Source organism: Hyla sarda, chromosome 3, assembly GCF_029499605.1.
Source record: "Hyla sarda isolate aHylSar1 chromosome 3, aHylSar1.hap1, whole genome shotgun sequence".
Classification (NCBI taxonomy): Eukaryota; Metazoa; Chordata; class Amphibia; order Anura; family Hylidae; genus Hyla; species Hyla sarda.
In genome coordinates, this window is record NC_079191.1 from 405,026,014 (window position 1) to 405,053,502 (window position 27,489).

General features: G+C 45.8%; 1 protein-coding gene across 4 annotated transcripts in view; it reads right to left on the minus strand.

Moving 5' to 3' along the window:
- Nucleotides 1-27,055, minus strand: part of PPM1B (protein phosphatase, Mg2+/Mn2+ dependent 1B) — a 54,186-nt gene extending 27,131 nt beyond the window's left edge. The window contains exons 1-2 of one of the 4 annotated variants that reach the window (XM_056568128.1): nucleotides 26,939-27,055; nucleotides 26,694-26,814 (exon numbers count right to left, since the gene is read on the minus strand). The gene's annotated coding sequence lies outside the window, so the exon portion shown is untranslated. Of the gene's footprint in view, nucleotides 1-26,693 lie in introns of all 4 variants that reach the window. The other 3 variants (XM_056568129.1, XM_056568130.1, XM_056568131.1) reach the window with 3 other exon arrangements.
- Nucleotides 27,056-27,489: the final 434 nt, after the last annotated feature.

A 27,489-nucleotide genomic window follows, 5' to 3' on the forward strand; every position in this document is an offset into this window, starting at 1 on the left:
ATAAATATTCTAATGAATGCTGGGGGTGAGCCCTCTGCTCTCTGTGCACTCACCTGTGGCATTAGCATAATAATGACAAGTGGCAGTGCACATGGAGAATACGGAGGCAGCGGGTGAGCTGGCTTCCTGCCTCCATTGTGCACTGGAGCATGCAAGGAGCAGGAAGATTACTGTGCCAGAACTCTGCATATACTAAACAGATTTAAGTGACCCTCTGCCCTTTGTAAAGCTGTTCACCTGCACTATAATCAATTATATTGGGTTTAGGGTGGGTAAATAGGGTGTCAGATTCTCTTTAAAAATCCGAATCCTTCCAGTACTAATCAGCTGCTGTATGCTCCAGACAAAGTTGTGTAGTTCTTTCCAGTCTGACCACAGTGCTCTCTGCTGACACCTCTGTCCAGAGCAGGAGCAAATCCCCATATCAAACATCTCCTACTAAAGACAGTTTCTGACACCGAGGTGTCAGCAGAGAGCACTGTTGTCAGACCGAAAAGAACTACACAACTTCCTCTAGAGCAGCGTGTTTCTCAAGCGTGGTCCTCAAGACCAACCTCCCCACCCCCACCCCAACAGGTCACGTTTTCAGGATTTCCTTAGTCTTTCACAGGTAATGTATAACAGTGGCGATGCCTGATTCACTGATCATAATTCTATGACTTGTAAAAGACTAAGGAAATCCTTGGGGGGGGGGGGGGGGGGGGGGTTGTTGTCTTGTCTTTCGCAGTGTTTGCTAATTTAGGAGGTGTGTCAAAAAAAAAAAAAAAAAAACACATTGATAAATTCCCCTCTATGGCTCTATAATATGGTCCTTTAGGAATGCCATGTGCCATAGGCCCAGAGACAGATTGACTGAACCATTCGAGGTCATACAGCTCACCAGGAAATACTAATAATGTAACAATGTTCCCATTATCAGGTGACTTCTAACAGGGTTTACACTATGCACCACAGACCACAGTTTTGTAACTGCTGAAAACAAGATTTAGGAAATGTGATCATTCAACCGACAGAGTGTGAAAAAGGTAAAAATAAGAAAGTAAAGGAAAGGCAAGACATCTCAGAAAAGCACTAGATGACATGTACTGTGGGTATTTTGCAGCAGTTTCTACTGTACATTTTTCTTTCTTCTTCTTACTGCACTAAGTAACTGAATCCATAAGACCCAGGCCAGGACTTAAAGGGGTACTCAGCTGGAAATTTTATTTATTTTTTTATTTTTTTAAATCAACTGGTGCCAGAAAGTTACAACAGATTTGTAAATGACTTCTATTAAAAAATCTTAATCCTTCCAGTACTTAGCTGTTGTATACTCCAGAGAAAGTTCTTTTCAAATTTCTTTTCTGTCTAACCACGGTGCTCTCTGTCCATTTTAATAACTGTCCAGAGCAGGAGCAACTCCCCATAGCAAACCACTCCTGCTCTGGATAGTTCCTAAAATAGACAAAGGTGTCAACAGAGAGCACTGTGATCAGACAGAAAATTAAAAAAATAACTTCCTGTGGAGCATACATCTGATAAGTACTGGAAGGATTAAGTTTTTTCAATAGAAGTAATTTACAAATCTGTAACTTTCTGGCACCATTTGATTTAAAAGAAAGTTTTCCAGTGGAGTACCCCTTTAAAAGGAGTTCTGTAGTGAAAGATAACTTATCCACTATCCTCTGGATAAGTTATAGATTGCAGGGGGTCCAACCGCTGGGACCCCCTGCGATCTCTTGAACAGGGCTCCGGCAGTGTGCTGGAAGGGGGCTCAAATGTATCCCATAGAGATAAATGGAGAGGGGCGTGTCGAACGCGGCTTCCTGCGGGGGTCAAAACGGCCACTTCCAGCAGACTGCTTGGGGCCCCATTCAGGGGATCCCAGCGGTCGGAACCCCCCCCCCCCCCCCCCCATGATATATAACTTCTCTCCTATCCTTTGAAAGTTATTCTTCACTGCACTACTCCTTCAATGCCATAATATGGGTATAGAATACGGCCATATTATGCTTGTACAATACTAGTTTCAGAGGAATAAATATTTCGGTATACTGGTAGCTTTTAAACAGCTGTTTGGAAAACACTGGGCAACGGTATGCTTCTGATAAATAGGGTCCTCACAGCTGAATTCTCCACTGTCATCATAGTCCATAGAGGATGGAACGACTATGGGGGGAGATTTAACAAAACTTGTGCAGAGAAAGCTTGGTGCATTAGCCCATGGCAAGCAATCAAATCGCTTTCATTTTTAAAGAGGCCTGTGAAAAAATAAAGTGATCTGATTGGTTGCTATGGATAACTGCACCTCTTTTCCTCTGCACAGGTTTTCATGAATCTCCCAATATGTATGACTGACTGCCACTTCATTCAAATGGATGACATGGGGCATTCTTGTCTATGTTGGCGCAATCCCTTCAACCACTGAAAGGGGTTATCCAGGTATAGAACCAGCACCAACTGACCAATTGCCCACATCAACCAGCTTTTTAAGAGGCCTTTTTAAAAATTGAAGAGGCAATCTGACTGGTTGCTATGGGCAACTGGTTAGCTTTTCATCTGCACTGGTTTTGCTAAAACTTCCGGGTGGTATGGGTCATATATGATTAGTTCCCCCGATGTGGGGACAGCGCAGCGCTGGGCTGATAATTCATCCATTCCCGAGGAGGGGCCAAACAGTTATTGCGGTATGGGGAAAAATTCATATCATGCAGGACAAAAATTTTGGTATTCAGTAGGGATCGACCGATTATCGGCACGGCCGAGATTATCGGCCGATATTCACGTTTTTTCCCGTTATCGGTATCGGCTTCTAACCTGCCGATAATGCGCAAAACAAGGCGTGCACACGAATCGCGGGACTTCAGTCCCGGCCCTGAACTTCAGGCCGGGACTGAAGCCCCGCGATTCGTGCGCACGCCTTGTTTTGCCTGCGGAGTAATTGCCTGACAGCATGGTGAAGAGGAAGCTGTCAGCTGTTCCGCTCCTCCACTTCTCCACTCCCTCACCTTTCTCACGCTGCCATTCACGGCAGGGGCGTCACTAAGTCAAATTATCCAGGGCCTGAGCCCCATATGTCAGCAAAGGAGCCCCGAATGTCAGGAGGCGGTAGTGGCATATTTACAGGGGCCGTTCATCTGCCCTTGCACTTTTTCTTTTAATAAAGCATATGCGGACCTTGCCGCTCTCCTCCCCTTCGGCACTGAAAGGGACCTCGCTCCAGGCCGGTGTTATAAAGGAAACTGTGTCCCTGTGGAGGAGAATCACATTCTGCTACAGGGACACAGTTTTCTTTATTACACCAGCGATGAGTTAACAGGCAGGGACGCAGCACACGACGCAGGCACCTAACGTCACGGTCCGTACCCTGGCTGGAGGAGGACGACATCCCGCCGCCACAGAGCTGCTTCAGCTGTCCTCCCCACAAGGTGAGAAGGTGGGTGAAAAGGAGGATGGGGGAGCGAAAGAGCAGTATGGAATGAGGGAGGGGCTGTAATTGGAGTGTAGAAAATAACAGAGGGGTCGGGGGGGGGGGGGGTTAGAAGATAATAAAGCATCAAAGAGGTGTGTGTGTGTGTGTGTGTGTGTGTGTGTGTGTGTGTGTGTGTGTGTGTGTGGTTGATGGCAGAGAAGTTTTAATAATTATAGAGGAGTCGGGGAGGAGGGCAGAAAAGTGTGGTGGAGAAGGAGACAAGGGGATCTGGGGGGGACTTAGTCACTCTCAGACCCTCTGTTATCCTCCTTCAGCCACTAAGGCAGTGGTGTACAAACTGTGGCCCTCCAGATGTTACAAAACTACAACTCCCAGCATGCCCGGACAGCCAATGGAACGGGCATGCTGGGAACTGTAGTTTTGCAACATCTGGAGGGCTACAGTTTGGACACCACTGGACTAAGGGTTCCAAACAAGGGTAAAAGGGGGATCTGGAGGAGAACTAAGAGGTCTGGGGGGACTAAGTGCTCATCCACACTGCGGACATTCGGCTGGCATAATTTCACTGTGGAAATCCACTAGCAGCAGAGTCCTATTGTTTAAAATGAGATTCTGTTTCTCTGTGTATACTGTGGAATTGCCACAATGGAAATATGCTGGCGCAATGGACGTCTTCCCAAAGAATGAACATGTTTATTCTGCCACACTGCATTGCTGTCAGCGTGGTCCTATCACTGAGGACTTAGGTGGCGCCTGCTGCAGGCAGAATTCTGCCGACTGAATGTGCGCAGTGTGGGCAAGCCCTTAGAGGTCTGAAAGACGAGGACAAAGATGAGTCTGGGGGGGGGGGGGGCTTAGGGGTCCGGGGGAGGTCACCACAAGGGTGGGATTCTGCCAAACAGATGAAACAGTGTATGGCATGATGTCTGGCAGGGTTATATTTAAGGGCATAGGGGAAGATTTATCAAAACCTGTCCAGAGGAAAAGTTACCCAGTTGCCCATAGAAACCAATCAGATCGCTTCTTTCATTTTGCAGAGGCCTTGTTAAAAATGAAAGAAGCGATCTGATTGGTTGCTATGGGCAACTCAGTAACTTTTCCTCTGGACAGGTTTTGATGAATCTCCCCCATAGTATCTGGCAGGATTACAATGATTATTGTCTTCATACAGACAATGAGGATCTGCTGACAAAATGAGGAACCAATGATGTCCAAGCGTCAACTCTGCAGAGAAGATGGAAGATGAAGAAAAAAAGAAGAGACAGCAGAGAAGACGTCTCCTGTGAGTCAAACCATTGTATAGTCTGCCTGTTTCTCATCTGAGCTGTAGTCATTTGAAAGTCCTGCAGTGAAACTATACCCCAATAAGTGGTTCTCAAGCTGTGACAAAACTACAACTCCCATCATGCCTGAAGCTTTCCATGGATGATGGGAGTTGTTCCTTTGCAATAGCTGAAAAGCCACTTGAACCAAGGAGATTTCACCATGCAGCCCATTTTATTTTGGTGGGAGTCCAACTGCTGGGTCCCCCACAAAAAAAGGGCTGCATAGTCTAATATGCACAGTCCTATCTTAGGTCCCACTCTGGCCCTGGACAGGACGGTGATTATGCAGCAGCTGCACGCTACCTTTGGAGCTCCAACCACTGCTCCTCTGGTCCGGGTACCTACTGCTATGGCCCATAGGCTGCGGACCAGAGGAGCAGTGATTGGAGCACAGAAGCAAGGAAGTACACAGACATATACTGTACACTGTGTACTGTGTATATAGTGTGTATTGTAAACTGAGTGACCCTACCGTGTGACTCCGCCACCTATGATCCCTCCTTTTGTGGCTCCGCCCTCAGCCATGGCCAGTGCCCCGGATCTTTTGTAGACCTAGCAACGCCCGTGATCCACGGCAGGCCGGCGTGATGACATCACATCATCGCGCCGGCGCCCGGAGATCACGTCCCTGCAGCTCTCACTCACAGTACAAGAACGTAGCAGAGTGAGAAAGGTGAGCACTGCTCGGGCGCTGTATGGATGGACGGGCAAATTATAAGTGAGGGGGGAAAATTTAAGTGAGGGGCACTATATGTGAGGAACACAGGACAGGGGGGATTATATGTGGGGGCACATGACAGCCCCCCCTGTTATGTGCCCATATAATGCACCCCTGACTTATAATACCCCCTGTCCTGTACCCTCACATATAATGCCCCCTGAGGGGGCAGGACATGGGGCATTATATGTGAGGGGCACAGGACAGGGGGTATTATAAGTCAGGGGGGCTTTATACAGGCAGGGGGAGAGAAGCAAGTGGCGGCGGCGGTCTCTGGCACCGCAAAAGCCGCTACAGTTCATTGATTTAAAGTGCCCTCTTTAATGCAATGATCTGCAGCGGCTTCGGGGGGGGAGAGAAATAGCCGATAATTTATACCGGAATATCGGTATAAATTATCGGCTATCGGCCTTAACCTCCACAGATTATCGGTATCGGCCCTAAAAAAACGATATCGGTCGATCCCTAGTATTCAGTATGAACCAGTATACCGCCCAGCCCTACAAGCTGCTTGTAGCATCTATTTTTCAGTGGCTTTGAAGCAAGGTTAGTTCCAGTGAGAGATGAAAGATCACTATTCAATGTTATACAATAAATTGCTATTAACCCTTTAAGGACTCAGCCCATTTGGGCCTCAAGGACAAGTTTGTTTTTTTCCTCCTCGTCTTCAAAAAAATCATAACTCATATTTTCATCCACAGACCAGTATGAGGGCTTGTGTTTTGTGCGACCAGTTGTCCGTTGTAATGCCATCACTACTTTACCATTAAATGTATGGCGCAACCAAAAAAATATTATTTGTGTAGGGAAATTTCAAAGAAAACCACAATTTAGCAAATTTTGGAAGGTTTTGTTTTCACGCCGTACAATTTACAGTAAAAATGACATGTGTTCTTTATTCTTTGGGTCAATACAATTAAAATGATACCCATGATAGAAAAGTATATTACTGTTACGGGAAAAAAAAAATTGAAAACTTTTTAACTAAATTAGCATGTTTAAAATCCCCCTATTTTGAAGACCTATAACTTTTATTTTTCCGTATAAGCAGCGGTATGAGGGCTCATTTTTTGCACCGTGATCTGTACTTTTTATTCATACCATATTAGCTTATAAAATTACTTTTAATACATTTTTTTTATAAAAAAAATTTCTGGGAATAAAAAGTTATAAAAAAGCAACTATTTTGGACTTTTTTTTACGTTCACGCTGTTCACCGTACGGTGTCATTAACATTTTATTTCAATAGTTTGGATATTTACACAAGCGGCGATACCAAATATGTATATAAATGTATTTTTTTTCCACACTTTTTGGGGGTGAAATAGGGAAAATGGGACAATTTACATTTTTATTAGGGGAGGGGATTTTCAAGATTTTTTTTTTTTACTTTTATTACACTTTAATAGTCCCCATAGGGGACTATTGATAGCAATCATTCGATTGCTGATACTGTTCAGTGCTATGCATAGGATAGCACTCATCAGTATTATCGGTCATTATCTGCTCTGGTCTGCTTGATTGCAGACCAAAGCAGAAGACCCGTGGAAGGCAGGAGAGGGGACCTCCGTCTGCCGTTCGGGATAATCGGATTATTGCGGCAGTGCTGCGGGCGATCAGATCATCCATTTTAGTCAACGCAATGCTGCAGATGCCGTGATCCGTATTGATCACGGTATCTGAAGGGTTAATGTCGGACATCCGCGCGATCGCAGATGTCTGCCATTACCAGCGGGTCCCTGGCTGCTATCAGCAGCTGGGAACTGCCGCCCATCGCTCTGATGCTCGCGGTTATGTATAGGACGTAAATGTACGTCCTGGTGCGTTAAGTACCAGCTCACCAGGACGTACATTTACGTCCAGCGTCATTAAGGAGTTAAATTGCTTCATGTTCCATTTTTTTTAACCCTTAAGGACCAGGCCAATTTTGGCCTTAAGGACAAGACCAATTTTATTTTTGCATTTTTGTTTTTTCCTCCTCGCCTTCTAAAAATCATAACTCTTATATTTCTATCCACAGACCCATATGAGGGCTTGTTTTTTTGCGTCACCAATTGTACTTTGTAATTACATCACTTTTACCATAAAATGTACGGCGCAACCAAACAAATATTTATGTGGGAAAATTGAACAGAAAAACGCAATTTAGCAAATTTTGGAAGGTTTTGTTTGCACGCTGTACACTTTCCGGTAAAAATGACATGTTTTCTTTATTCTGTGGGTCAATACGATTAAAATGATGCCCATGTTATATGCGTTCCTATAATTGTACCGCTTAAAAAAAAAAATCTCAAACTATTTTAACAAAATTAGTATGTTTGAAATTGCCCTACTTTGACTACCTCTAACTTTCTAATTTTTCCGTATATGGGGCGATATGAGGGCTAATTTTTTGCGCCATGATCTGTAGTTTTTATCAGTATCATTTTTGCTTAGGTCTTACTTTTTAATTTTTTTTTAGAATAAAATGTGAAAAAAAGCAGCGATTTTAGATTTTTTTTTTTTTTTTTTTTTTACGTTTACGCCGTTCACCGTACAGGATTTTAATAGTTCAGACTTTTACGCATGCGGGGATACCAAATATGTGTATTTTTATATTTATTTATTTATTTATTTTTTACACTTTTTGGGGGTAAAATGGGAAAAACGGACGTTGAACTTTTCTATTGGGGGAGGGGATTTTTCAAATTTTTTTACTTTATTTAAAAAATGTTTATTTTTTTTATACACTTTTTATGTCCCCATAGGGGACTATTCATTGCAATCAGTTGATTGCTAATACTGTTCAGTGCAATGTATAGGACACAGCACTGCTCAGTATTATCGGTGATCTTCTGCTCTGGTCTGCTCGATCTTAGACCAGAGCAGAGCAGAAGACCCCGGGAGACGGCCGGAGCAAGGTGAGGGGACCTCCGGCCGCCATGCTGGATGATCGGATCCCCGCGGCAGCGCCGCGGGCAATCCGATCATCCGTTCAAAGGATCATCCGTTCAAAGTATCGCATTGCCGCAGATGCCGTGATCTGTATTGATCACGGCATCGGAGGGGTTAATGGCGGACAACCGCGTGATCGCAGATGTGCGCCATTACCGGCGGGTCCCTGGCTGCTTATAGCAGCTGGGACCTGCCGGGCATGACGCAAGCACTGCTCCGTTGCTCGCGATCATGTTGGCGCGTAAATGTAAGTCATGGTGCGTTAAGTACCACGTCACCATGACGTACATTTACGTCCATTGTCGTTAAGGGGTTAAACCTATGAATTAATGAGTCTAAGGCTAGGCCTCAAAAAAACAACATACCGTATATACTCGAGTATAAGCCGACCCGAGTATAAGCCGAGGCCCCTAATTTCAACCCAAAATCCCAGGAAAAGTAATTGACTCGAGTATAAGCCTAGGGTGGGAAATACATCATCCACCCCTGTCATCATCCAGACCCCCATCATTAACACCCTCATCCCCACCCCCTTCATCATCCCCTTGTTATCATCCCCACCCCCCTTCATCATCCCACCCCCCCCCCCTTCATCATCCTCTTCTCATCATCCGCCCTCAGTGGTCTTCAACCTGCGGACCTCCAGAGGTTTCAAAACTACAACTCCCAGCAAGCCCGGGCAGCCATCGGCTGTCCGGGCTTGCTGGGAGTTGTAGTTTTGAAACCTCTGGCGGTCCGCAGGTTGAAGACCACTGCGGCCTTCGACATCATCCAGCCCCCTCTCACCCCCTTTAGTTCTGTACAGTACTCGCCTCGGCTCGGCGCTGGTCCGGTGCTGCAGGACTGTCCGGTGAGGAGGTCGTCCAGTGGGATAGTGGTTCCGGGCTGCTATCTTCACTGGGGGCGCCTCTTCTCCGTGCTTCGGGCCCAGAATAGAGGCGTTGCCTTGACGATGACGCAGAAGTACGTTGGTAATGAACATACCTCTGCGTCGTCGTTAAGGCAACGTGACTATTCTGGGGCCGGGCCCGAAGTGCTTAGAAGAGGCCTCCCCGGTGAAGATAGCAGCCCGGAACCACTATCCCACCGGACGACCTCCTCTCCGGACAGTCCTGCAGCACCAGACCAGCGCCGAGCGGAGTCGAGTACTGTACAGAACTAAAGGGGGTGAGAGGGGGCTGGATGATGTCGAAGGCCGCAGTGGTCTTCAACCTGGGGACCTCCAGAGGTTTCAAAACTATAACTCCCAGCAAGCCCGGACAGCCGATGGCTGCCCGGGCTTGCTGGGAGTTGTAGTTTTAAAACCTCTGGAGGTCCGCAGGTTGAAGACCACTGCGGGTGGGGAGTTCACTCGAGTATAAGCCGAGAGGGGTGTTTTCAGCACGAAAAATCGTGCTGAAAAACTCGGCTTATACTCGAGTATATACGGTAGCTTCACTTACAAGTTGTGATTGGAATACTTTGCCATTAGTAACGCAAAATATACAGATCATAAGCGGGGAGGATATCTCATGTTCAAACCTCTTCTAGCTTGAGCAGAGTCAGGGAACAGTTTAGGACCCTGAGTGAACCCAGCATGGCCACTTATAACATGGTTGCCCACTTTTGCAGCCATCACTAGTAACTAGTGATTTGATTAGTAGTATGAAAAAAAAAATCTAATTATAGCAATTTGACAGAGGATTTTCCCAATTGACTGAATGCTTTACAATAGTTTATATACAGAAAGAACTATGAACAGATTACTATCTATCGCTGATCCCTAGTTATAATCTGGAGCTGTGTTACATGAGCTACCAATATCCAAATTGTACAGTGCTTTGGCTGCTATGAGAACCAAAAAAAAATAGAAAAAAAAAAAAAAAAGATAACTTTTTAGATCAAACAAAAATAAACAAAATATTTATTAAGAGTTTGGGTAATTTTTTCAGACTGAGCCCCTTTGTTATAGAAAGCGGCTTATTAATCATGCACATAATCAGTCTGCCTTATAAAATTATGAAGGCTGGTTCCATCTTCATACTAACAAGACTTCTTTAGATAGGCACAATATATTAAAATAAGTCTAAGGCCATACATCGCCATTCTTTAATAGTATCTGTGCCAAGGGAATTTACAGAATGGAGAATCTTAAAAAAAAATAAAAATAAGTCTTCCTACTGTGTGAAGTTATGGGGTGGCTGATCTGGATTCCTACAGAAACAGGGAATCTTGTAAAATAAAAAAATTTTAAAAGATTTAAAGGTAGTCCCCGTTTCTGTAAACTGTGCAGCGAGCATTAAACTGTGCCCCCACCAGTCAGGTAACATTCGCTGTCCCAGACACAGAGCGCCCAAAGTGAACATTGTGAATTCAAACGCCAAGCAATGCCCCATAAGTCTGGGCGGTGCACATTCACTGGGCAGCATAGTGCTTGACCCAGAATAAGTAACTGAGCAGCGAGGCACAGTATAGCTCGTCATACAGTGTACAGCAACATAAATGTGTTTGAGGCGTTTAAAGGGGTATGCCAGCCCTAAGAAATCTTATCCCCTATCCAAAGGATAGGTGATAAGATGTCTGATTGCAGGGACCCCTGCTATCTCGCAAGCAGCACCCACCTTTGTGTGCTGCACGCAGCGCTCCAGCCTCGTAGTCTGCTGGGTCACGACTACGGGGCCGGAGTATCGTGACGTCACGACTCCTACCCCCATGTCAAGTTACGCCCCGTCCCTGCAATGCAAGTCTAGCCGCCACGCCCCTCCCTTAGACTTGCATTGGGGGAGGCGGGGAGTGACGTCACACAGGGGCTGAGTCGTGACATCACAATACTCCAGCCCCGTAGTCGTGACCCCAAAAGGTGGGTACTGCATGAGAGATGATAGCGGGGATCCCCAGCGGCGGGACCCCCGCAATCAGACCTCTTATCCCCTATCCTTTGGATAGGGGATAAGATGTCTTAGGGCCGGAGTACCCCTTTAAGTTCAGAATTACTTAAATCGGTACTACGAGAAGCAGAACAGGTCCTAACCTCTTCTGCTCCTCTGTCGCCTTGGAATAGTAAACTTCAGAGACAACCAGGGAGCAAAAGTGGAGTGCCAGGAAGCAGAAGAGGAAGGACATTTTCTGCTTCCCTGACAACCCTTCAAAGTTCAGACCCCCCCCCCCCCCACTAAATAAGGTGAATCCTTGATCTGCCCGAGTGCTACTCTCTAAAAATGCTGGATAAATCACATATTAGTTTCTGCAAAGCCAATCCCTTAAACTAGGCTTCAATTAAGATGGTGGCAGAGATCTAAACACCCAGGAACTTGTTTCAAATGGAATTTTGAAAGGTTGGGTTGTAGCACACAGAAGTCTTGATGGATGTGGTTCAGGACGCCAATACCCCGATAGATAAACAGAACGAGCAGCCCTTGTTAGCACTCTGCCCCTTTCAATCCTCCCCAGCATTGCCGTAGTGTAGGAGCTTTATACCTTCTTTAAGTTTTCTACATACAAGTTAGCTATAAAGTGCCAACATGAGGGGCAGTGTGTTCAGCTGAGGGATTATACATTGTTCTTGTAAAATGGTGTAGCATGTGGACCTCAAAACTTTGACAAGCCTCTGTAGTCTCTAGTCTTAGGAAATTACCTTAATTATGTCATATGTAAATATATATGTGTGTGTGTGTGTATGGTGTACCCATTTACTTGGCTTAGCGGACCAGAATTTAGGGTTTGCAACTGAAGCCATGTTTGTTTTCTGCTAAGCTGCACCCCCTTTATCAAAGCCACGCCTCAATGACTACCCTGGTTAGTACGGGTATGTTTACACAGTCGTTAACAATCAAACTTTCTGGAAATTTTTAATCTTTGCTTGTCTTCAGGTGAGACTGGGGAACTAAGGCTGGGTTCACACCACGTTTTTCAATACAGTTCTCGTTTAGGTTTTCAATTTGAAAACCGTATGGAACCGTATGCATTGCCTGTCCATTGAATACCGTATGCCAAAAGATGCATTAACAGTGAGAGGGGAAAAAAAAGAAAAAATTTTTCCCTTATGGACCTGACCCATTTTGGCCTTAAGGACCAGACCAACTTTATTTTTGCATTTTCGTTTTTTTCTCTTCTTCTAAAAATTCATAACTCTTATATTTCCATCCACAGACCCATATGAGGGCTTGTTTTTTGCGTCACCAATTGTACTTTGTAATTACATCACTTATTTTAACATAAAATGTACGGCGCAACCAAACAAATATTATTTGTGGGAAAATTGAAAAGAAAACCGCAATTTGGGAAATTTTGGAAGGTTTTGTTTTCACGCTGTACACTTTCCGGTAAAAATTACATGTTTTCTTTATTTTGTCAATACGATTAAAATGATACCCATGTTATATGCTTTTCTATAATTGTACCGCTTAAAAAAAATCTCAAACTATTTTAACAAAATTAGTACCATATATACTCGAGTATAAGCAGAGTTTTTCAGCACGATTTTTCGTGCTGAAAACACCCCCCTCGGCTTATACTCGAGTGAACTCTCCACCCGCAGTGGTCTTCAACCTGCGGACCTCCAGAGGTTTCAAAACTACAACTCCCAGCAAGCCCGGGCAGCCATCGGCTGTCCGGGCTTGCTGGGAGTTGTAGTTTTGAAACCTCCAGAGGTCCGCAGGTTGAAGACCACTGCGGCCTTCGACATCATCCAGCCCCCTCTCACCCCCCTTTAGTTCTGTACAGTACTCACCTCCGCTCGGCGCTGGTCCGGTGCTGCAGGACTGTCCGAAAGGAGGTGGTCCGGTGGGATAGTGGTTCCGGGCTGCTATCTTCACCAGGGAGGCCTCTTCTAAGCGCTTCGGGCCCGGCCCCAGAATAGTCACGTTGCCTTGCCAACGTACTTCTGCGTCATTGTCAAAGCAACGCCTCTATTCCGGGCCGGAAGCGCGGAGAAGAGGCGCCCCCAGTGAAGATAGCAGCCCGGAACCACTATCCCACCGGACGACCTCCTCTCCGGACAGTCCTGCAGCACCGGACCAGCGCCGAGCGGAGGCGAGTACTGTACAGAACTAAAGGGGGGTGAGAGGGGGCTGGATGATGTCGAAGGCCGCAGTGGTCTTCAACCTGCGGACCTCCGGAGGTTTCAAAACTACAACTCCCAGCAAGCCCGGACAGCCGATGGCTGCCCGGGCTTGCTGGGAGTTGTAGTTTAGAAACCTCTGGAGGTCCGCAGGTTGAAGACCACTGAGGGCGGATGATGAGAAGAGGATGATGAAGGGGGGGGTGTAGGATGACGACAAGGGGATGATTAAGGGGGGTGGGGATGATGACAAGGGGATGATGAAGGGGGGGGGGGATGTGTGGGATGATGACAAGGGGATGATGACAGGTGATGATGATGAGGGTCTGGATGATGACAGGCGGTGATGATGAGGATGTTAATGACGGGTCTGGATGATGACAGGGGGGGGGGATGATGTACTTCCCACCCTAGGCTTATACTCGAGTCAATAACTTTTCCTGGGATTTTGGGTTGAAATTAGGGGTCTCTGCTTATACTCGGGTTGGCTTATACTCGAGTATATACGGTATGTTTGAAATTGCCCTATTTTGACCACCTATAATGTTCTCATTTTTCTGTATATGGGGCGATATCAGCACCACTTTAGCTTAGGTTTTACTTTTTATAAATTTTTTTATAAAGTTTTTTGGGAATAAAATGTGACAAAGCAGCAATTTGGGAAATTTTTTTACGTTTACACCGTTCACCGTACGGGATAACAATATATTTTAATAGCTCAGACTTTTACTCACGCGGTGATACCAAATGTGTATTTTTATTTATTTTATTTTTTTTTTTTTTACACTTTTTTTTGGGGGGGGGGGGGGGTAAAATGGGAAAACTTAATTTTTTTAAAACTTTTTATGTCCCCACAGGGGACTATTCATAGCAATCAGTTGATTGCTAATACTGTTCAGTGCTATGTATAGGACATAGCACTGATCAGTATTATCGGTAATCTTCTGCTCTGGCCTGCTCGATCTCAGAATAGAGCAGAAGACCCCAGGAGACGGCCAGAGCCAGGTGAGGGGACCTCCGGCGCCATGCTGGATGATCAGATCCCCTCGGCAGCACTGCAAGCCATCCGATCATTCAAAGTACCGCACTGCTGCAGATGCCGTGATCTGTATTGATCACGGCATCTGAGGGGGTTAATGGTGGACATCCGCACGATCGGGGATGTCGGCCATTACCGGCGGGTCCCTGGCTGCTGATCATGGTGGCGCGTAAATGTACGTCCTGGTGCGAAGTACCACGGCACCATGACGTACATTTACGTCCATTGTCCTTAAGGGGTTCTCCACCCCTAGACATCTTATCATCTATCCAAAGGATATCGGATAAGATGTCTGATTGCGTGGGTTCCGCCGCTGGGGATCCCCGGGATCTCTGCTGCAGCACCCCGCTGTCATTACTGCACAGAGCAAACGCGCTCTGTGCTTAATGACGGGTGATACAGGGGACAGAGCATCCTGATGCCATGGCTCCGCCGCCTCGTGACATCATGGCCCGCCCCCTTAATGCAGTCTATGGGAGGGGGCGGGGTGGCCACCACACTCCCTCCTATAGAATTGTATTAACCGGGCTGGCCGTGACTTCACGAGGGGGCGAAGCTGTGGCGTCACGATGCTCCGGTTCCTGTATCGCCCATTATTAAGCACAGAGCAAGTTTGCTCTGTGCAGTAATGACAGCGGGGTGCTGCAGCTGAGATCCTGGGGTAAGGGATAAGATGACTAGGGGCGGAGTACCCCTTTAAGGTCTTCTCACCTGTAGGTGCATGTGAAAAACGTGTTCACATTGTTTAACAAGCACAGCAAAAACCGCCGGGTTTGCTGTAACGTGCAACTAAGTGACTGAGCAACAAAAAATGTAAATACACTGGGCACTGTCAGAATCAAAATCCTTTCATATGTTGTACATCCACTGGATAATACACATACGTAGGGCAATGAAATACTGACTTCACGCCAACTCTATTAAATCACAGCAAGTGAGTTAAAATTCAAGACGTAACTCACGGTTATGGAAAAATTATTCCGGCTTTAATTCTTTTTTTCTTTATTGCACATTGGCTCATCACATGGGACACTTTGACAGCATATTAGCAGCAGAAAATAGCAGCATATTCTGTAGTTTCACCAGTCATGGCAAAACGTTTTAGGGGCGGACCTCTTGTACATGCACCATACATCCACTAACATTTCTTATATACTTCATTTATTTTTCTCTCTTTTTTCCCCCAATCACCCCTCCAATCCTTTTAAGTGCAACTGTTAAACTATCAGACATGCCCTAAAGATGAAAGATTGAGGAATTAAACCTACAAGTTCTAAAAAAAAAAAAAAAAAAAAATGTTTTAACCCATTGCAAAAGCAGGGCATGCTGGGATTTGAAGTTTTTCAACAACTGGATGCACAATGGTCGAACATTCTGGTATGGGCACAGGGCTTGCAAGATTAGATGGTTTGTTCATAGGATGAAATACTGTCTACCATATAGTATGAGAAAACGATACGTCTGATGCAACCAAGGCAAAGTATGTGCGTGTCCAAATAAATGCATTGTTCCCTAACAGGGAATCCATACAGCTGTTCCTCAGTATGCAAGCTAGTGCAAACATGTCCATGTAGCAATCACAAGTGCCACTGTCATCAGCTTACACATGGAAACTGACATTCTGCAAGCAAACCTGAGCTTATATACGTAGCTGACCAATAATTTCCAAAAACCACCAACTTGTAAGCAAAAATCAGGTAAGGCTGGGTTCACACCACGTTTTTTGCAATACAGTTCCAGTATAGGTCTTCAATTTGAAAACCGTATGCATTGACTCTCCATTGAAAACCGTATGCCAAACAATGCATCAGGTTGTGTCCGTTTTGTATCCTGTATGGTTTTACCCGTACCCAAAACTGTGTAGCCTACCACGGTTTTAGGTCCAGGTGAAAAACCGTATTGAAACATACACCACCACCACCCCCTCCCCCACTTTTTTTTTTTTAAACATGGGAGTCAATGCGAACCGTATGTGCGTACGGTAGAGGTGGGCAGTATGACCAAAAATGTGTATCACGGTATTTTTGTAACTTATGGCGGTTCCAGGGTATTTCTTTCACCCCCCCCCCAAATTATGTGACCCGCTAGCGCTGTTCTGCTCCCCTCAATTAATTATCAACCCAGTGGGGTACACTTGTAAACCGCAAGCACTGCCCTCCTCCTCTTTGTTGCGGGCCACTGGCGCTGGAACTCTATACTATAAGCCAGTGGTCTCCAACCTGCGGACCTCCAGCTGTTGCAAAACTACAACTCCCAGCATGCCCAGACAGCCGTTGGCTGTCCGGGCATGCTGGGAGTTGCAGTTTTGCAACAGCTGGAGGTCCGCAGGTTGGAGACCACTGCTGTACGCTGTATCCCTATGCCTGGGCTGCAAAAGATAAACTTTAACTTACCTACGTCGGCCTTACACTGGGGACGTGTACGTCGGACAGCCGTCAGCCTATCACCAGCCACAGCGATGTTCCGCCCCGGCCAGTGATAGGCTGAGCCCACTGTCATGTAAGGAGCTCTGGCCGGCTTCTTACATGACAGTGGGCTCAGCCTATCACCTGCCAAACAAAACAAGTGAAACTTTATTCATAATGGAATGAAAAGTTAAAAACGTATACGTTTTTTTCTTAAAAAAACGGATGCAACCGGACATTTTTCAAACCGCATACAGTTTTCAACCGTAAACGGATTAACATTTGTACACGTTTTGATGCAGTTTAGTCAGGTTTTGAGGAATCCATTTATCAAAAACTTGATATGGGAACTGTATTTCAAAAATGTGGTGTGAACCCAGCCTAACGTATATGCACCAGACAGCGTCACCGACTGTTTATGGCTATTGCCAAACCCCCAGACTACTCAGAGGTTTTTATATTTCTTCAGTCGTTTTTCCTGTCAGAATTTCCCTCTCGTAATGCATACTTACTAATGTCAATTTTTTTTTTTAACCAATATTATGTAATCGCGTGTTTGTATCCAAATCCTACCCGTCACTGACAGCTGTCCATTCCATCGCAAGACTTCTGTCATGTAGTACCCAAAGAGACTTAAGTCTGCTCAGCTGGTCAAAGACGTGACTTTTGATGGATTCCATCTGGATGGCTGGAAGACCGCCCCCACAAAATCTACAACAAAATATTTGACCATGCAGTGACCGCATGTAAAATATCTTTCATGTGGGGGATTTCAACCAGCAAATAAGATGAGTAGTAACAATAGAAGTGGCATATCAGTCAGGTGACAAACTGGTTAATGGAAGTGGAGGACATAATACATGTAGGCAATAGTTATGTGCATAATGCCAGCTCTGAGGGGGCGCGCGCGCGCGCACACACACACACACACACACACACACACACACACACACCATTGGGGGGGGGATTTATCAAAACCTGTCCAGAGGAAAAGTTGCTGAGTTGCCCATAGCAACCAGTTTCCATCTAATTTTTCAGAGGCCTTTTCAAAAATTAAAGAAGCGATCTGATTGGTTGCTATGGGCAACTCGGCAACTTTTTTTTCTGGACAGGTTTTGATAAATCTTCCCCAAGATAACTAACGGCTTCTTTGGCCTACAGCCATTACTCCCCTCACACATGCTTGACTCAACTAGTATGTATGTCAGTATATTATACCTATGCCTGGCAGGGGTTAGGACTTTTTTTATTTACATTTTTTTTTTAAACAAGGGATAGTCTGGGATCACACTATCAAGTCTGAGAATGCCTTATACCCTACAAAAGATAGAGGACCTCCGACAAACGATATATTGGGTGAATTATCACTCCTTAGAGCAACATGACTAAGGCCAAGTTCACTGAGTAATCTTCAGTACTGCTACTGTTTTCTCTCCCTTGAGCAGAACGGACCCTGAAATGGGTTGGAACACAACAGACCAGACACTGCAAGGCCGCGATGGACCCGATTACTGGGTCCCCAGCGTACCCTGTTCAAGTTAGTTTAGCGGAGGAAAGGGGGGGGGGGGGGGGGACAATGCATGCATGTTACGGTAATGTGAATGAGGCCTTAAGGACACTTTAGCCGGTTTCCCTGTAGGTCAGCCTCCTGTCCGCTTCTGAGCAGACACCATAACACACTGTTCTTTCATTCACGCTATGCTATTATTTCTCTGCACAGCCCCACGAGAAAAGATTGTCATAATTTTAGAACGCAACCTAAATAAGCTAAGAGCCAAAAACTATACAGTTGGGGAGGCTAAATGGTTATTTCCTTCACTATAAATTACAGGGGCCATCTAAATCTCATGAGTAGTAAACATGATTTCTGGCCTTCTCCCCAAACGGTAAGAATTAAAGTAATGTCCAGCAATTGAGGTTATTGGTGAACCTGTCATGACGGTAATGCTGCCTTGAACCACCAGCCCTTGGGTTAGTCCCCAGAGGCTTCTCTTTCACCCACCAACCCCGATTAGTAGAGCTCTGTCAATCAGGGAAAGATGTCTCTCTCCCTCCAATCGCAGTGTAAAAGAAGCCGTAGGGTCCATGCACACTACAGTATTTATCTGGGCAGAGATCCTAAAAGGGCCTGTGCCAGGGCCACTCGGGCATTGCCAGGCATCATAGCCTGTAGTACATTCTGCTCTAAGTATAAACATGTTAAATGTTTCAGTAGGTGTATGTCAGAAAGCGACACCGCTAAAATCCTGTGCCTGAGGCAGACTGTAAATGCAGTTCTGCCAGGGCAGGCACGGAGGCTTTCCCAAGTTCTCCAGTTGAAATGGTAACTAATCGGCACCCTGTAAATGTGTAGTGGGGGTGCAGTTCTGATCCTCTACAGGTGCGGCTACATTCAAGTCACTCTATGCATGCCATGATCACTAATGATCATGCATGCAGAGGGATAAACTGCTGGATTGAAATGAAGTCAGAGGAAGGCAAGTGTTGTCTGTAATATACAGATGTCACCTGCGGCAAACAGAGCAAGCTCAGCTCCTGACCATTAGAGGGTCACTTTACAGTACAAATCACCAAATCTCAATATTAAGCATCCACAGCCAATTTGTTTTACCTTGAATGAGCTGTTTTGCTTCATAGACTAACATGGAATTTGAGCACTTGAAAGCTATCCGAACTACCTTTTCTAAACAAAGTCGACTGGCCACAAAGTCAGATTGGGCGCATTATACTGCAAGTTCTCTTATCACTTATGATGACCTAAGTAGAGTGCTGTGGAATATCCTGGCACTATAAGCAAGATACTGGACCAGGCAAACTGCAATACAGAACATGCAGGTCATTTTATAGTCCTAGTATGATGGAGTTTTTTTTTTTTTTTTAGCTGAATCAGAATAGCTTTAAGGGCTGAATTACATGGGCAGATTCATGCAAGATGCATACACTCATCTAACAGATCAGCACTAGTTTTAAGAGCCTATTAAAACGGCTGGACCATTGTGTTAGCAGGATCCCACAATTGACGGCTGGATGAGGCTGGGGAGTTCGGCCAGCCGGCTCCCCACCTCCAATGTGGACTGGAGCAGATTAGGAATAAAACTAATGCAGGTGAACTGTCAGGTCCTCTTTAGAGTTATCTATAAGTACCATAAGCAACACAGATGCATGGCATCTTCAGGCTGTTTGAGTGACAAGTCACAGCGGCCTTAGGGGTAATAAATTGATAATCACCGCATGTGACATTACAAAAAACTGCATTGGAGGTTCCATTGTGTTGCGAGTCCAGCCTAAAACGGTGGGTGAGCAAAATGCAGCAGCACCATGCACACAGAATTTCCAAATCTTTTTTTTTTTTTTTTTAAAGACCGCACTGATAGAAAAAAAGTATCGGCAAGTGCTTTATTTTTTTTGTATGTGATGTTCGGCATTAGCCACAGGTCCCGGCTATGACTTTTTTTTCTTCACTTTTTATAGCAACATGCTGCTATTTCCCCGTTTTTAATATGGACTATTAAAGTTTGAAGTTTTAATCAACTTTTTTCCTTTGGAAGCTGGACACTGCATTTTTTGTTTCAACTACTGATGTCTAGTGCATTCAGACTAGAGTGGTGAGCTGACTTGCGTTTTTCCCTTATTTTTTACTCGTGCAAATGTCCAGTATCGGGACATCCCTAATGGAAACTACACATTTCCATGCACGATTTCCAGGCAGGGTTTCCGCAAATATTTTGCCGTGAACATAGCCTAGGGGATATGATGCCTGATCGCGGGGGTCCCGCCGCTGGGGACTTCCGTGATCTTGCACGCAGCACTCCAGTTAAAATCAGTCCCCAAAGCATATTCGCTCCGGGACTGATTACCGGTGACCACAGGGCAGGCGACATTTGACGTCACGCACCGCCCCTCAATGCAAGCCTATGGTACAGCTGTCACGCCCCCTCCCATAGGCTTGCATAGAGGGGCGGAGGCGTGACGTCACACGTCGCCTGCACCGTGGTCGCCGGTAATCAGACCCGGAGCGAACATGCTCCGGGGACTGATTTTAACTGGGGTGATGCATGCAAGATCACGGGGGTCCCCAGCGGCAGGACCCCCGTGATCAGGCATCTCATCCCCTATCCTTTGGATAGGGGATAAGATGTCTAAGCGCCAGAGTACCCCTTTAAAGTATACCAGTGTTCCCAAACTTGTATCGTATCAGCTGGAGAGCTGCAACTCCCAGCATGCCCTGACAGATTTTTGTATTACACCTGACAAGGTAGATACACGCATGATACAAGTGCTTAGATATAGCAGATACGCGCTCGTTTAAAGAGTATTATATGGTTTAACTATAGATAGGGAAAAGGGGTGGCAAGAGTTGGATTGTTTGTGAGGCCCTTATTGCCATTATTGTCAGCCATAGATCCCCATATTATATGGAAAGATGTGAGGAACTATTTTTCCAACCAGCATAAAACTGATTCACAAGCAAGAGCTGCTCCCTCGGCCTATGACACTGGGCAATATTGGCCTGCATAATAGGGCCATAATAAAGGAGATATATGCTGGAATGTTTTATCATTCCATTGTGCCCAGGCTTCAAAAAAATAAAATAAACTAACTCAACTTCCGTCACTCCCCCGATGTGCCTTCTTGGCCCAGTTCTTTTCCACATGTTGGACCCCCACATGTCACACTGCGACACGCAGCAATGTCCCGCCTTGGCCAGTGATACAGTTAGCACAGTGTCATGTAAGGAGCCTCAGCTCCGCCTTCCTCCTGCTGCCCAAGCCTGTTACATGACACTGCACTCAGTGTACATTGCTGCGGCCGGCGATAGGCTGATCGCAGTGTGAAAGGTCAAGGCTCCAAGATGCTTAAGAGGACCGGGCCCAGAAGACCTGTATCAGCACATCAGGGGAGCAACGAAAGGTGGGTTAGTTTGTTATCTTACTTCTTGCAGCCCGTGCACAATGGAATGATAAAACCTTCCAGCGGAATACATAGGCAGACCCTTGACCTAATCAGTAGATTGGCACTTGCAATTGTTCTTTCTTCCATCATCTTCAGCTGTACATACACGGGGAACTGTGTGGCTGACAAACGCGTTTTCTTTTCATATAAACCTATTTGGCACCATCAGCAGCACATTAACCAGTTGACCTCTGGGCCTCCTACAAAGGCAAATTTTGGCCCATAACTACCTGCCAAAATAGTTCACACTTTATTTGGTGCTACATTTGGTGCCTCTATCACATGTTCCATCCATGATACTGGACAAAAGTTGGCAACATGATGGTACCTAGTAAGATACCGGAAACTTTAACCTCATTTAAGAAAATGGAGGCCTAATGGTACCTGTTGTGCAACTGATTTGGCTGTCATTTTGCCCGTTCTGCTCCTTTGATGCAACAACCACCAAAAGTGTAAGTGTAGCCTCAGGGTATAGTCACACAAACAGAACCTGCTGCAGATTAAAGTTGTAAAGTCACAATTGTGGTTCCTCAATTGCAGATTGTGCAAGTTATGTATTGCCTTGTGAGATCTGCAACTGTGAATCTGGTGTGTGAAAGAAAACACCCTTAGGGTATGTTCACATGGGCGGATTTCCCACAGTGTATTTGAAAGGAGGCGGACTCTTTGCAGTTGTCCGCAGCAGAATTTCTGCCGCAAGCCCCATTGAATTAAGTAGGGTCTGCGGCAGATTTTTCAGAAGAGTCCTCCCCCTTTGAAATCCGCAGCAGGAAACCCGCAAACAAATCCGCCCATGTGAACGTACCCTAAGGGCTCATTCACATGAGCAGATTTTCTTCAGCAGATTTTGCTGCCCATTGCCTTCAATGGGCAGCAAAATCTGCTGAAGCAAAACTACAGATCTATAGCAGAAAATCTGCTCATGTGAATGAGCCCTTAGGGAACGTTCACACATGAAGATCTGCTTTAGCACATTTTGCATCCCATGGGCAGCAAAATCTGCAGCAGCAAAAATACACACGTGTGAATGCACCCTAAAGGCCCGTTCACACGAGCAGGTCCCCAGCACATATTAAGCTGCGGATCCGCCACTGAAGCAATGTGCGAGCCGCTGCGCATGCGCTGTGTACTCGCACACATCATGGCCGCTCCCCCTGCTCTATGAGCTAGGCTGAGAGCAACCGTGATTTGCGAGTATACTGCGCATGGCAACTCGCACATCGCAGTATGTCTGCTTGTAGCAACAGATTGCTGCTCCGAGCAGGCACCTGTAAAGGCAGCATACAGAGGTCCTTCAGCGGCAGGTACGCAGCATAATACGCGCTGGAGATCCACTCATGTGAACGTACCCTTAAGCTGTGTTAATACTGTGTTTTCACTTTCCATCACCAGTATCCGTCAGGTGTCCTGCTATAGTCCCCCACAGTGATGATCTTTCTGAGCTGCAGGGTGACTAATGTACGGAAAGCACCCAGGCTCAATGTGTCATACAGCAGCTCAGCTGGCCGCAGTAATTTCCCGCTTCTGCGAGTGATTCGATGAGCTCCATGACACATTGGCTCAGGTGCTTCCCAGGCCCGACAGTCACGCTGCAGCTCAGAAAGATGTTCGCTACGGGGGAACGGACACCAGAGGCACTGTGGGAGTGCTAGAGGTAAGTTTATTTTGTTATTTCCCACACAATGGGCATTGCTTTAAACACCTTCCCACTGGATAATCCCTTTAATACCTGTGTCAAAGTAAAACCACAGTATGAACCGAGTCTTAGGCCGGGTTCACACCACAGAATCTACAGATGGAATTTCTAGGACCCCACAGACTACATTTCTGAGCGGACCCACCAAATGAACGTGTGAACGTGGAATGCAGTCCGCGTTATCCTATTGCTGCCCTCTGGAACTTCTTCAGATATTCTGTGGTGTGAACCTGGCCTTAGGGTGTGCTTATACAGTGTTATTGCTGTCTGTTAAATATATATCTTATAGTGTAAAAAAATAAAAAATACTTACCAGATGCTTAAAAAAGAAAAAGTTGTCACATGGCATAATCAATTTCTTATTGGCTTACATTATTTAAAATACAAAAGAAAACAATAGTGTAGTTGACTGAATTTTTGCAAAATTTTATTGGACTGCGCACACCCTAAGCTGTGCCAATGCGTGATGAAAGAAAGTTGCAGATTTAGGACACGCTTTGGCATAGTGGTGTTCCAGTATACCAGCACACCGCCTCCCCACCCACCCTGTTGCAAGACTAAAACTCCTAGAATGCCTGTCAAAGAATTGTGTCTGGCATGCAACAGATCTGCCTTTGTGAATGTAATAGTGAAGGGGTATTCAGGAACTCAACTTATTCCCTCTCCACAGGATAAGCAGGAGGATGATTGCTGGAGTCCCTGGCAGGGCTTGTCCCAAAAATCCGACTTGCGGGAGCGGCACTGCACCAGGAGGTTGAAGAAGTAGACGCAGGCAGATGATATGTGAAAAACAGTTTTTATTCACCAAAGTGCTGATTGTACAGAGGCAAAAAGGTTTTCACAATTGTCTTTGTAGGCTGGACAACGCGTTTCGAGGGGATTCCTCTCTTCGTCAGGTCCGCGGACCTGACGAAGAGAGGGATCTCCTCGAAACGCGTTGTCCAGCCTACAAAGACAATTGTGAAAACTTTTTTGGTTCTGTACAATCAGCCTGTTCTACTTCTTCAACCTCCTGGTGCAGCACCGCACCTGCAAGTCGGATTTTTGGGACAACAACCCCCGCCAGAGACTCCCGCAATCATCCTCCTGCTACGTTCCCGACTGCTGCCAGTGGTACCGACGATCGGTGGCTCCCGGACCATGCCGCAACCTACAAAGCGAAAATCAGAGTTGTGCCTGCAGCTAGCACAACATCACAAGGTGAGCAGCATTCTTTTACCTCTATATACCTCACGCTTTATATAAAATTACTGCACGTCACTCTTTTTTCTCACCCCCCTGCTACTATCCACAGGATAAGGGATACGTGTCTCATTGCTGTGGGTCTGACCACTGGGATAGGTTGACAAGTTAAGTTCCCTGCAATACCCCCATTAGGGGTTTGTCCTGTGGATAGTGGGCAAGTGCCTTAGGCTGGGTTCATATCACGTTTTCTCCCATACAGGAGCACATACGGCAGGGGAGAGCTAAAACCTCGCACTTCCGTATGCCTTTCTATGCGCTCCCGTATGTAAATCATTTCAATGAGCCGGCCAGAGTGAAACGTTTGGTCCGGTCGGCTTATTTTTTGCGCCGTATGCGCTTTTTTCCCCCCGGACCTAAAACTGTCGTCAACCACGGTTTTAGGTCCGGTTGTAAAAGCGTATACAGCGCAAAAATGAGCCAACAGAACGTTTCACTGTGGTTGGCTCATTGAAATGAATTATATACGGGAGCGCAAGATTTTAGCTCTCCCCTGCCGTGTGCGCGAAAACGTGATGTGAACCCAGCCTTAGGCGGCAGGATATCGCTGCGGCCAATGATTGGCTGAGCGGCAGTAGGACACTCTAGGACCCAATATTACAATTACTGACAAGAGGATCGAATCTGGAGACAAGAGCAGGACATGGAGCACTGGAGCGAGAGAGAGAGATATAACAATAGGTATTTAAAAAAAAAAAAAAAAAACTCCCGCCGGATAACCCCTTTAATAGCACCTGCTATTCTCCACTAAAGTATGTCGGCATTCCAATAGATCATTGTTTACCAACCAGGGTGCCTCCAGTTGTTGCAAAACTACAACTCCCAGCAACTCCAAAAAAAAAAAACCCCGGATGGAACAGTATGGGAAAAAGTAAACTGTATGCGTTTTTAAACTGTATACTGTTTTTAAAAGTGCATACAGTCCGTTTTTATAAAAAAAAAAATTAAAAACAAACATGTTTTTGATAAGTTTGTCCATTTTTAATGGGAGGGGTGTTGGGTGGGGACTTTAGGATGGAAACGCGCAAGTGTAAAGTAAAAACCGTATACGGTTTCCCGTATGGAACTGTATACATGTGCGTTTCCCATTGACGTCCATGTTAAAAAAAAAAATCTATGCAGTTGCAGTACAGTTTCTAAACCGGAGACAAAAAACATGGTCAACCAGGGTTTTGACTCAGGTTTAGAAACCGTACTGCAACCGCACACGTTTTTTTTTTTTAAAAATTCTCTTTTTTTTTTTTTTAACATGGACGTCAATGGGAAACGCACATGTATACAGTTCAATACAGGAAACCATATACGGTTTTTACTTTGCACTGGCATCCTAAAGTCCCCACCCAACACCCCTCCCATTAAAAATGGACAAAATCATCAAAAACATGGGTTTTTGCTTTATAAAAACAGACGAAACTGTATGCACTTTTAAAAACAGTAAACAGTTTAAAAACGCATACGGTTTACTTTTTCCCATACTGTTCCATCCGTTTTTTGCCATACGGTTTTCTTTAGAAAAACAGATTGAAAACATTTAGCAAAAACGTGATGTGAACCCAGCCTTAGAATAAAGTTATATATAAGACCTGCTTAAGGTCTTTGGCTGCCTGGGCATGCTGAGAGTTGTAGTTTTGCAATAGCTGGAAGCACTACAACTTCCAGCAGGCCCAGAACATGATCGGACTTATAATTTAGGAACAGCTCGGGGGTAGGGGGGGGCGGCAGTATATAGTAGGGGTCATTGTGTTCCATTGACCGGATATACATGGATACATAAAGACTGTCACATGTAAATATTGATACATTTGGTTCCACACAGGGAATCACGTGACCTGAGCGCGTCCATGGCGGTTTGACAGCCGGGGGCGGCCTGAGGTGAGTGACCTCTCCGGAGGTGGAGGTGAATGAGGACGGGGGGAGCGGAGGGCACTTACCGAACAGCACAAGTTTAAAGTGGTCTCCTCCCTACACAGAGCGAACCTCGTCAGTCCCTGGGGCCCGTCACACTAGGACGCCGTCTGACGCCACGCTGAGGGAGGCAACCTTCGCGTACATCTTGGGCCACAAAAAAAAAAAAAAAAAAACGAAGGTTAAAATGAACACGCTCCCTTAAGCCAGGCCAACCCTGTCGTGATAGTACGTCTTTATCACAGCCTCATCGTGACAGTAAGGCCCTCACATCTCACATGACGTTTTACCGGCCATTCAACGAGCACGACTCCCTCTCCTCCAACGACCGAGCGCAGCGGCGTGAGCAAGGGGAGGGGGATGGGGGCGAGATAACGCCGTCTCGTCTCCGATTGGCTGTAAACCCAAACAAGCCGGCTCCTGATTGGCCCAACGCCGCGTCAATCAAAAGCGACGTTACCGCTTACGCCTCTCCTGATTGGCTAACACTCAAGAAGTTTTTTTTTTTTTTGTTTTTTTTCTATCTCTTCCCCATAGCCGTTGCCGTATTGCGATTTTTATATTGTGCTCTCTATCCGTAGCTTTAGTTATTTACACGATCACGGACGTTAAGCGGAGCCGCAAAGCGTCGTTATTGCTGTTCAGGAGGTGAACAACCTTGTTTGTCGCCGAGTAAAAAAGGGGGGCGATGTGCTAGGTTTACGCATATTGATTGGTTCAAGGCGGTCTGAGTGACGGGGGAGCGGACCAATAGGGTTCGGAGGTAGGTTCAAGCTTGAGTGAGAAGCAAGAAATGCCGAGTGAATGTTGTTTTCCTCAATG